At 43.7% G+C, this 11,866-nt stretch overlaps 1 long non-coding RNA gene across 3 annotated transcripts in view; it reads right to left on the bottom strand.

Annotated features, from left to right (window-relative positions):
• Positions 1-281: 281 nt before the first annotated feature.
• The window catches only part of LOC147006525 (uncharacterized), a 42,206-nt gene continuing 30,621 nt past the window's right edge, over positions 282-11,866 (bottom strand). For all 3 annotated transcript variants that reach the window (XR_015054789.1, XR_015054788.1, XR_015054790.1), the window contains one exon: positions 282-720. This is a non-coding gene — a long non-coding RNA (uncharacterized LOC147006525). The remainder of the gene's footprint in view (positions 721-11,866) is intronic.

Here is an 11,866-nt window from a genome sequence, read left to right as displayed (position 1 = left end):
GATGAACGTCTCAAATGGAATCGTCCATACCAGACGTGTGGGCGTGGTTTAATTCAGCGATGGACGTCTCGAATGGAATCGTCCAAAGCAGACGTGTGGGCGTGGTTTAATTCAGTAACCAACGTCTCGAATGGAATGGTCCAAAGCAGACGTGTGGGCGTGGTTTCAGTCCGGCGGTCCTTGGAGACGAGGGGGAATGTGGTTGCTATGGGGAGAAAGCCCATGTATACAGGTAGTCAATGTGTTTATTTTTTATGAAAAACACACTTGTGGATTATATCGCCACCATTTTTAATGTTGTAAGTATCGTGTATGAAATATGGTATCCAGGGAGTTTATATTCATCAAAACATCTTTATGGTTTTAATATAACAATATAAATGTCAATGAAGTACCTCATTTGTGAACACCTGGGTGTACAATGTTCAAACATTTGTGGTTGTGTGTGTGTGTCGTTGTACGTGCATGGCCGGCGCCAGACTATTTTGCGCCCAAGGCAAGGCCAGCCACTTGCATCCCCCCCAAAAAAAATTGCCAACTTCGATTTTTAAAAACATTTTCAAGGAGATATTTATAAGGTATTTCAGGATAAGGTATTAAGAGTACAGTAAGGTATTTCAGGAAGAACCCCTCTTGCTTTGCTTGCTCCTTAACTCGTTCTGCCTTTCGTTTGCGGTACTGAGCTGCAGAAGGTCGTTTTCTTTTATCAGCCAAAGTTCACTGGAAGAAAATAAATAAAAAAAGTAAACAGTTTTACATAAAGAATAAAAACAGCATTGAAAGAATAGAATAGATAAAGAAAGAAACAGTATTGTTGGTGTTGAAAACAATAAACTGGTTATGCACGAACAATGAACGACAAAACTATTATGAACAATTAAATATTATATTTTCCTTTTATTATGTGTTTTCTTAAAACAATAATTTGCATAAAACTGTGACCCCTGAAGGTCAGTAATGTGTCCCTCTGAGGTCTGTGCCGAAGGCGGCCGCTGCCTCGTTGACCTTATGGTGGCGCCGGCCCCGTGTACGCGGTGTACAGGGCATTTTGACTCATTTCAAGGTGTTTCAGAGGTTCAGGAAGGTTAATTGTGCAACAATTTAATCTGTAAATTCCCTTTATTGTTCCCTGTAAATTGTAGAAATGAGGAGACTCTCCACTCTCCAATCACCCCTACCTTACTGAAATCCTCACTGATATATGATATTGGGTCGTCAAAAACGATGCGGCGTGGAAGAGTGGAAAGGAAACAATTATTTATATTAAAAATATAAATACATACACGTGTGAAAAAGCTGCAAAGCAAATCAAGAAAGTTTAAGTGGTTTATTCAGAGGAAAAGGAAAGCAATTTGTCGAAGATCAAATCGAGCGGCGCGACGCAAGAAAGCCGCCCAACAAAGCTTCCGCGAAATGGTTCAACATTGTGGGGGAAATCACTCCCCGTAGTAAATGAGGAAACAAGACGACGAGTCCATCCATCATCCGCGAAATTCCAGGAGTTATGGACTGTGACGTCACAATACCGTACAACACGTGCACAAGAGAGTGGGAGCATCCCACATATAGCTGACCATGGGAAAAGCAACTTCGGTCATTCCAGCCCTGCTACTTTCAATGATTGTCCTTGTGCCTTATTGATAGACATCGCAGAGCACAGTCATACAGGAAACTGTAGTCTCTTAAATTCAATCATTGAATTTGATTGGAATGAGTGGAATTCGCGGAATGAATACATCTTCTCCTTTCGCACATCCTGTCATGATAGTGGCCTCAATTACATGTGGTCGTAGTCTTTTCACAATCAGTTTCGTTCCGTTGCAAAGTTTTGGTGCATCGAGATTACGTAATAACATAATAGGGCGTCCAACTTTTTAACGACAGATTGTACGGAGGCAATCCTGGTAATTCCAATGAGTTTAGAAATTCTGTGGGATAATGTACGGCTTGCTCAGTATCCAGTGTGGTGTCAATAGACTTGTGACTATGTTGTTCGCCTGGAACTAGTTGTACTAACTGATGGTTTATTAACCTCCGCCATCTTCGAAGATGGATGGAGGTTACTGTTTTCACCCCTTTCTGTTTGTTTGTTTGTTTATTTGTTTGTGAACAGTATTACGGAAAAACTCCTCGACGGATTTCGACGAAACTTGGTGGGGGGGGGGTTAGGTATGGTCCAAGGATCATGCCATTAAATTTTGGACTTTGTCCCCCCCCCAAAAAAAAAATTGTGAGAGAAAATGTTTTTTTTTTTTTTGCATTTTCTACATGTTTTAAGTGATTTCCAATCCCCCCCCCCAAAAAAAAAATAGAGAATTTTTTTTTGCATTTCTACATGTTTTAAGTGATTTCCAACCCCCCCACCCCCCCAAAAAAAAGAGAAGTTTTTTTTTTGCATTTTGACATGTTTTAAGTGATTTCCAACCCCCCCAAAAAAATTGTTACCCCCCCAAAAAAAAATTGTTGGAGAATTTTTTTTTTGCATTTATACATGTTTTAAGTGATAACCAACCCCCCCTCCCGCAAAAAAATTGTTACCCCCACCCCCAAAAAACAGAATTTTTTTGCATTTCTACATGTTTTAAGTGATTTCCAACCCCCCCCCAAGAAAATTGTTACCCCCCTCCCAAAAAAATTGTTAGAGAAATTTTTTTTTGCATTTCTACATATTTTAAGTGATTTCCAACCCCCCCCCAAAAAAAATTGTTTGAGAAATTTTTTTTTTGCATTTTTACATGTTTTAAGGGATTTCCAACCCCCCCCAAAAAATTGTTACCCCCCCAAAATGTTTTTTTTGCATTTCTACATATTTTAAGTGATTTCCTCAAAAAAAGTATCCCCTCAAAAAAAATTGTTTTTTGCAACTTTTTTTTCAACAAAATTTAGATTTTTTTTTGCATTTTTACATGTTTTAAGTGATTTCCAACCCCCCCCCCCCCAAAAAAAAAAATGGAGAAAAGAACTATAACTGTCAGCACTGTTGACCATATTTAATGAATAAGATATAAGGTTCACTTGAGTGACCCAGCAGTATTTGCGGCGGAGGTTTTGCACTCTCCCGAGTGCTCCCCCTCAAGTTACATGGACTGTTTCATTAAGTGGAGCCAGGATTGCTCTTTCACAGAGCGACTGTATGTTTTTGTAATTAGTCGCTAAATTGGGATACACATGAGCCTCTAATTCCTCCATAGATGAAACTATTGTGCCACAGTCATCGGGAATAGATATTACATCATTTGTGTTCGGGATTTCACCATTTCCAAGTTTGAGAAGTAATTGTGCGAAATTGCCAGCATCTAAATCACCATATAATTTGACCCTCATATTTTTGTTGTGAGATGGATAGTTTGTACGAATGTCCAGAGGTATGAAGATTTTTTTACTGGCTTTCATTTCATCAGCTGGAGTGCCACGGGGTACTACAGGTAAAGTTTGTCTGAAATCGCCAGAAATAACCAGCGTAACTCTACCTATAGGCAGGTCTACTCCTCTTAAATCTCGCATAGTTCGATCTAATGCTTCGAATGCATCCTTTAGGCGACATCGTACCTTCATCCCAAACTATGAGGTCACAATTCTTCAGCACTTTTTCTGCTTCAGTTTGTTTGCCAATGCCACAAACCGGATATTCCATTGGAGCTAAGTCGAGAGGCAATTTGAAAGCAGAATGCGCTGTGCGGACACCTGAAAGTAGCGTTGCGGCGATACCTGATGAAGCAACGGCTAATGCGATCTTTTTTCTGGCTCCTCATCTTAGCAAGCAAAAGGTTGAGGACAAATGTTTTGCCAGTACCACCCGGGGCATCCAAGAAAAATATCCCACCACTTCCCTCTTGAACCGCTTCAGAAATCAGTTGATATGCATTACTGTGATCCTGCACCAGAAGCGGCTCATTGTCAGAAACAAACTTTGCGACTTTTATCGCATCTTTATCCGACTGCGTTTCGTGGAGGAGTTCTCGAGGGAACCTCTTTCCACATTTTCCATTTCTCATCCATGGTTTGCCTTGCTATTTATTACCCCACATGGACCATGGATCATATTATGACGTTTCACAATAGCGTACAAAAACGGATCCTCTTCTGGGTTGGGCAATTCAGCGCGAATGACTGAATCAATCTGGGTGGGTCGAAGTTTTTCTCTGAGCCAAAAAAGGCTATATACGTGTGGAAGACCACGTTTTTGCCATTCTATGGTATACATGTAGCAGCAACAGACCCACACACGTTAAATTTCGTCGTAAGATCTATCAACAGAATGACTTTCCTCTGAAAGACTCTCGCTATTTGATCATGTCGGTCATGTGCGACTTGTCCTGGTAATAGTTCTTTGACAATTTCTGGCCACTGAGGATTACAGGTTAAAGTTATGAAAAGGTCCGGTCTTCCAAAAAGTTCGAACATAGGTCACTGCATCTTGAGTGCGTTCTGCCAGATACCGTGGTCCACCAGTGAATGATGATGGTAATATAACTAATTGACCGTGTGGCGTTTTCCTCCCAATGCTGCTCCCTCGCTTTTTAGGAGGCATAATTAATTTATAACAAAAAAAAAACAAAAAAAATATTCAAACCGCGACCAAGAAACAACAACCACACAGGCCGTTACATCGCTCTCACGTGCCCGTACGTGCGTGGCCCGGAAGTTCGCACATCGCAGTCACGATTATTCGCAATTTAGTTTTAATGCCCAATTATTCAATTAGCGCCAACGTATTTTGCCTTTTCGCAATGTCATCGCAAGGAAAAACACAAAGAGAAGAGAAGAGAGAGAGAAAGAAATTTACTTCCTGCTTCGGAGCATACCAGCTCACTCTGATGTTACCGAAATTTATACACCGTCTAATATGAAAACGATCATAACTTGGGGCATTGTGTTTATCTATAAATGCGCATAAGAAATCGAGAAATTATTAGAATACACGAAGTCATCACTCTCCGGAAGTCCGTACATTGTAATTGTAACCCGTAATGGGGAACGCGGCTGAGCTTCCCTTCCCCATCGGCCACGCCCACGCAGCAACGTGTCTTGTCATTGGTTGGTAAATAAATGGCCATAACTTGGGAAGCACTTGTCCGATTAATATCAAACCTTGAAAAGGCACATCCTCAGGTCCCCAGCAATATATCTGGCAAGTTTCAATTAGATCGGACCAGAGGTTGTCGAGAAACAGCGGTCACACACACACACACACACACACACACACACACACACACACACACACACACACACACACACACACACACACACACACACACACACACACACACACACACACACACTGCTGGAATTATAGATAGATATTACTATTATGTATTAATGTGTGGATTAATTTTATGTTTAATTTCTTAAAATTATCAAAATATTACTATTATGTATTAATGTGTGTTGGTTGTGCTCGGGGAAACTCGTCGAGGGACTATCCCTTACAACTCAGGTCGCGGGAGTCCTCGCAAGGGGATCCGCTGCCAACTGGCGAGGCCAATTAGTCCCCTGAGCCCTTCGACGAAACACACGGGTCCGGCTCAAAAAGTATGGGAGTTCCAGAGATTTTCACTGGGGTCCGCGGGAATGAGCACAACCAACCTTTTGTCGCGATACAAAAGTAAGTAGTCACTCTATTTTAGCACGATCTCCTGATAGAGGTACTGGTCCTATTGCTCAGCTAACTGCTTGATGATGATGAATGGATCAGAAATGGATGAGGAATTGGTGAGGATTTGATGAGGAAACCTGCTTGATGATGAGGAAACCTGCTTGATGATGAGGAATGGATGAGGAATTGGTGAGGATTTGATGAGGAAACCTGCTTGATGACGAGGAATTGCTCTCATAAAATGCGATTTGCTTCGACATTCGTGGCCCTGAACTTGCTTATTCACGGTTTTTTTTTTCCACGGCTCAACATCGAATAACAAGGATATCAAAAAAGTTCAACAAATCTTGCCATGATGTACAAGGACAGCATGGAGTTGGTAAACTGTTGGCGGGCTGTTTGGGTGGTCCAGATTTCTATTTGCATACCCAACATACATTCATACACAAGAAGAAGCTGCAAAGCCAATCAACAAAGGTTAAGTGGCTTCTTCAAAGGAAAAGGAAACCACAAAGCTTGTTGTCGTGCTCTGTTCAGGTGACATTCGCACAAAGTGAGTGAGTAATGATGAACAATCCTCCAATAGACACTCATAAACAAAGTCAATTCTGATTGGACATTCTCTGCTGCTGCGTCATCCCCTCCCAACGGTCGAGGGGGGAGGAACCTGTTCAGTTTTCAGCTCTCCAATTGGAGGTTGCAGAGTATGAGGCGGAGCCGCTGAGGCTGTCGTAGAATCTTCTTCAGAACCATCCATGATCATGAGACGAGTTCATGTTCCTCTTCTTCTTCTTCTTTGCACAAATTAAGCAAAGCGAGCGGACAAACTCTTTTTGCCGACAGAACATGTGGTCCGTGGAATCGATGAATGTCGCTTCTCGTATTCAGAGATGCGTTATACTTCGTCCTCCACTCACTATCTTGAATGCATCCACATTGTAGTAGTCCATGGAAACCATCAATCCCACCACAACTGTGGCGTATCCGAAGGATTACGGGGTGCTAGGCCCAGACACCACAAAAGTCGAAGCTCCACGTTTATTGCCAGGGAGGCGCACACTGCGCATGCGCGTGGCGGTAGCTTCACAGAACATGACAACATTTCTCCCCCCCCCCAAATAAAATCTTGCACAACATTATTCCCCCAACAACACTTATACAACAGTGCTGGGTGCAATCACAAACTCAACCGCTCCGGTGACTTGCATGTGCGAGCAGAGCGTCGCAAGATGGATGACTGTTCTTGTGGGACACCGACAGCGGCAGCCTCTAGAGGAGATGGAGAGGAAGGAGGATGAGCAGGAGTAGGCTCCACCACACCACCACCGGGCTCGGACTCAGTGGGCTCAGGAACTTGGCTCACAATGGGAACAGACACCAGGGAATCGCCCTCAAAGGGCTGAATATCGTTTGGAGGATTGGGGTCACAATGCCTCAGGCGGAGCTGGTCAATATGTTTACGTACTGTTTGTCCGTCGGACAGGTCCGCAACAAATAAAGAGTTGCCAATTCGATTTATATAACATGACCAGTGATCCATTTAGATCCACAGCCGGGATTCAGCACAAAAACAGGATCGAACACATTGATGGCACGTGGAACTGAGGTCCCGCCATGGTACCACTTCTGTTTCAACTGGTGGTCCGCAACCCCGGACGAATCATTCGGATGAATCAGGTCTAAGCTTGTCTTTAGCATTCGACCAAACATCATTTCTGCCTGGATGTTATTCATGTAGCTCATCACACACCTTGTTTTGACCTTTGGGAGGTACTATGACCCTGCTGCCCCACAGCAAGTAACCAGAATGTAAAGACAACTAATTTTTACGAGCAAGGTACGTCCTCAACTTGTCATGGAACTCATAGGGTACAGTTGACCATATGCTACTTATAACACATTGTTTGACCATAGAAAGGGTCCGGTCCACATTTGTCCATTGTTCAATTTGTTTGGAAGTGATTGGAGCATGATGACAGTCAAACACACTCATTGGCATAAAAATTTCTCCCTGTACAGGTCCATTACCCACGTTAACCGGGAGTGGTAATCTACTCAAAGCATCAGCACTGACAACACGACTGAGAAATTCAATTTGGGGGAAACATAAATCGACATTTGTCACGTTTCACCTTAACACCGGCTTCAACAAGGCGTTTGAGAACCTCCTCAAGGTTCCACAAATGTTCAGCATCATTGCGGCCGGTGATCAACACATCATGTTGAAACACGACTACATTTGGAATTGCTTTCAGCGGATTCTCCACGTTGCGTCGAAATATATCAGCGGCTGATTTGATCCCGAAAGGACAGCGATGATAAACAAACAACCCCTTGTGAGTGTTACAACATGTCTACTTCTTGGAGTCCTCATCAAGCAACATCTGAGTAGGAGCAGATTCCAAATCCAGGCGGCGAAACTTCTTTCCACCAGAAAGCGAAGCGAACAAATCATCTGCCTTGGGTAGAGGATCATGGTCCTGTTTGGAATACCTGTCGATTGTTGTTTTGTAATCACCACAAATCCGAACACCACCACCTGACTTTAATAGAGGAACAATTGGACATGCCCAATCACTGAACTCAGCACGACTGGTAACACCTTCCATCTGCAGGCGGTCGAGCTCTGCCTCGATCTTTGGACGCATCATGTGAGATACGGACCTCGCTTTACAAAAGATTGGACAAGCACTCTCATCCACATCGATTTTGGCTTTTACACCTTTCAAGGTGCCGACACCACGTCCTCCAAACAATGAGGGGTATTCGTCAAGAATGGCATTGTGATTAACATCACAAGCCATCGATCTGATCACAGGCCAATCGAGTTTGATGAATTTAAGCCAATTACGCCCAAACAATGTCGGCCAATTTCCATGAATGATCCACAAGGGGAGTTTCCGTGACACATCATTGGAGGTGACCTTCACCTCCGCACTACCAATCACAGGTATCAGTTCATTGGTGTAAGTTCGCAACTTGGTGCCGACACCGACTGACCTTCCTCCCGTGAGTGTAGAACTTGTTTTCCCGGGTTTTTGTCCTCATCTCATCAAGTCTTCCCAGTCCTCATCCGGCTGGTACTCCACCAGAATCCCTGCGGACGCCATGGTGAGCAATGCCGACTTGGCAAAGCACTAAACTCGTCGCCAATTGTGGTGTATCCGAAGGATTACGGGGTGAAAGGCCAGACACCACAAAAGTTGAAGCTCCACGTTTATTGCCAGGGAGGCGCACCCTGCGCTTGCGCGTGGCGGTAGCTTCACAGAACATGACAACAACCCCCTACCACAACCACAGAACATCCTACCACAACCAGAGGAGAATCTGTCGTCTGCCAAACCAGCCTTACAGACTCGGTTCAGCACAGTTTGCATTGTCAATCAAATGCTGTCCAATAGCAGATTCACACAATGTTGGGATTGATGCTGCGACCTTCCGACAAGCACATACCGGCTGTATTCGTGTACCAGTTGTGTTTTTCCTGATGGACAAAGGGACGTGATGTTTGATTTTGTCAGTCAGAGTCTGGGTAGTTCTACCTACATACCGAGCATCACATCGGCACTTGAATTCATAAATGCTGCTAAGTTTTGAGGCAGGCAGGACATCCTTCTTAACTGCAGGAATCAGACCTCGAGAGGTGAAAATCACTCTTGGACCAACAGCCAGATCCGTGCTTGAGACATCTTTTGATTTGTTCCTCATATCTTTGCGACATTTTTCCTTTTCCAAGGAATCTTGATGAAGATCGGGCACTTTTCAGGACCCATCTTCAGTTCATCTCGAGCAGTGAGGAATTTGTACATAAACCTTCCGATGATACACTCAGGATGTCCACTCTCACCGAGGATGCCGGCAATCTTGTCCATCTCTGTATGAAGCTTGGAGTTGGAACATATCCTCGTCGCTCGACTCGCTAATCCATTGATCAAACCAATCTTGTGTCGCGGTCAACTAAAAGAGTCCCATCGAGTACACTGGCCGGTGAAAGTGGACTTTCTCGAGATGGATGAATGAAGATCAAAGAGATCGACGCAAGAAAGCCGCACAACAAAGCTTCCACAAAGTGGTTCAACATTGTGGGGAAAATCACTCCCAGTAGTAAATGAGGAAACGAGGCGACACGTCCATCATCCACGAAATTCCAGGAGTAATGCATTGTGACGTCACAAAACCACACAACACATGCACAACCTCATCGTCCACGAAAACCAGTGTGTATGGAATGTGACGTCACAAAACATAGCAATGATTAAACAAGCTCGTCATCTTCGGAAAGTAGAGTTTTTATGGACTGTGACGTCACAAAACCAAGCAAAACTCCACATTCTGCAAGCTCGTTTGCACAGATTACATCTAAAATATACAATACCAGCAGGGATAGCCGTGCTCCACACGGGAATCCCGTGGATGATGCGGGTCTGAAGGAGTCTATGTCACAGTTAATTGTAAAATTGTAGAGGCTGCCACCATTATCCATTATCCACCATTATTTATTATCGCATGCGTACAACACGGACAGGCCAGGTGAATACAGCCAACCAAGCAAGTACATCATAATTCAACAACATCATTACACACGTGACTTGAAGCAGGAACTCCTTCATATTACAACCACTTCCTGCGCTGCCACCCACAAAGTCATGTTGTGTGTTTCAGTGTAAATAACCTCGTAGAGAACACTCACCAAGCGGCGTAAGTACCCAAGCAAGTCGTCCATCCAAACAATTGAAAAGGAATGGCGGTTGGTTCGGCAAACAAAGGCAAATCTACTGGGAGTGAAAGACTCCCGAGATGTTCGAACCGAGTCTGTAAGGCTGGTTTGGCAAATGACCGGGACTCTTCTGCTGGTGGTAAAACACACCCGAGGTGTTCGAACCGAGTGTGCAATGCAACTCAGAAAAAGAAAAGTTCTGCTCAAGGTGATCACCACGTTCACCCCCCTGGAAAGCAGAAGCGCCATCCTCCAGTCTATTCTATATCTACATTTAAGTGACTGGTGTCCCATGGAAATTGAAATTCCTACCCCTGTCCCAACACCTCCTGCTACGCCGAATCCAATTACGGATGTAACAAGAAGTTTTCAATTTTCCACGATTATATCAAACTAATTCCATTTATAATGGGAAAGCCTTCTTTCTCTTCTTCCTCGTTCAAATCCCAAGTGTTCCTCTGCAATGTTGCACACGCTCGAACATCCTCCGGTCCTCCAGCTCTGTAAAAGCTCCGTGAAAGCTCCTTGAAACCGTGAAGGAATGATGTTGTTTTGTGACAACGATACTTCAGAAATGCGTTACAGCTCCACGAACAATCGACTCCAGTAAATCAAACGAACAAGAAACAGATCTCAAATGGCACGCACGTACGGGCCCGCACCAGTGTTTGAAACGACAAATGACACCAATGCTGGATATTATTGATTATCTGTCACTCCATTGTAAGTGTCACATTGTGGAACTTTTTGCACGCCCTCCGTGATGGAGGTAGTCCAGGTGTGCACGTGTAAACACATGCGAATGTAAAGATGCGGAACAAAAATGCAACCGTAAACACACGGACACACACACAGAAGTATAAATATTTGTATAAAGATACAGAAACACAGGAATATAAATGTCAACCACCAATAAAGGAGGCACTGTACTTGCTGTTGTTGCTGCTTCCTCACTTTTGTTTCCACTCATTACGTGGTTCTCCCAAAGCAGTTTCTGAGGTTTGTGGAGAAGATATGACACAAGACCATTTTGGGATCTGTTTTGTGGGGGTTTTTGCCTTTTTGGGGTGTCTTGTGTTGCAAGCCATTCCCACCAAGGCATGAGAATATCGAAACCAACGACATGATAAAGCAGCTGCACCTCTGGAGATTGACTTTCACACAAGGAACTTTCACATCAGGAACTTCACTGGAGGAGAAACCACGAGAACCATCAAGCCTGTGCAATCCTGTCAATATTCATGGAACCTTCCATCACCACTGCTTCTTGGAATGTCTCCAATTATAGTTTAAACTGAACCCTTTTGGGAAACCACTTAAAATGTTTAATTTTTGGTACTTTTTCATTCCCCGATGCGGTCTTTTTGATTGGCACTTTTCTTCCAATGAATCTTCGATGAATCAAGTGAAGCAGACGTGTTGGTCAAAGAATGGTTGATACTCGGCCTGACGATATTTTAGGAGGACATTCCTTCCCATCCCATCACATTAGCCCCCAAAGGATGACCAACTAAACAAAACCTACATTTCAAATTTACCGCTTGATGAGCTCA

The sequence above is a fragment of the Eptatretus burgeri genome, unplaced genomic scaffold (assembly GCF_056783735.1).
Source record: "Eptatretus burgeri isolate ZD-2024b unplaced genomic scaffold, Ebu_testis_v1 Ebu_testis_scaffold_3168, whole genome shotgun sequence".
NCBI lineage: Eukaryota > Metazoa > Chordata > Myxini > Myxiniformes > Myxinidae > Eptatretus > Eptatretus burgeri.
This window is presented reverse-complemented; position numbering and strand designations above follow the sequence as displayed.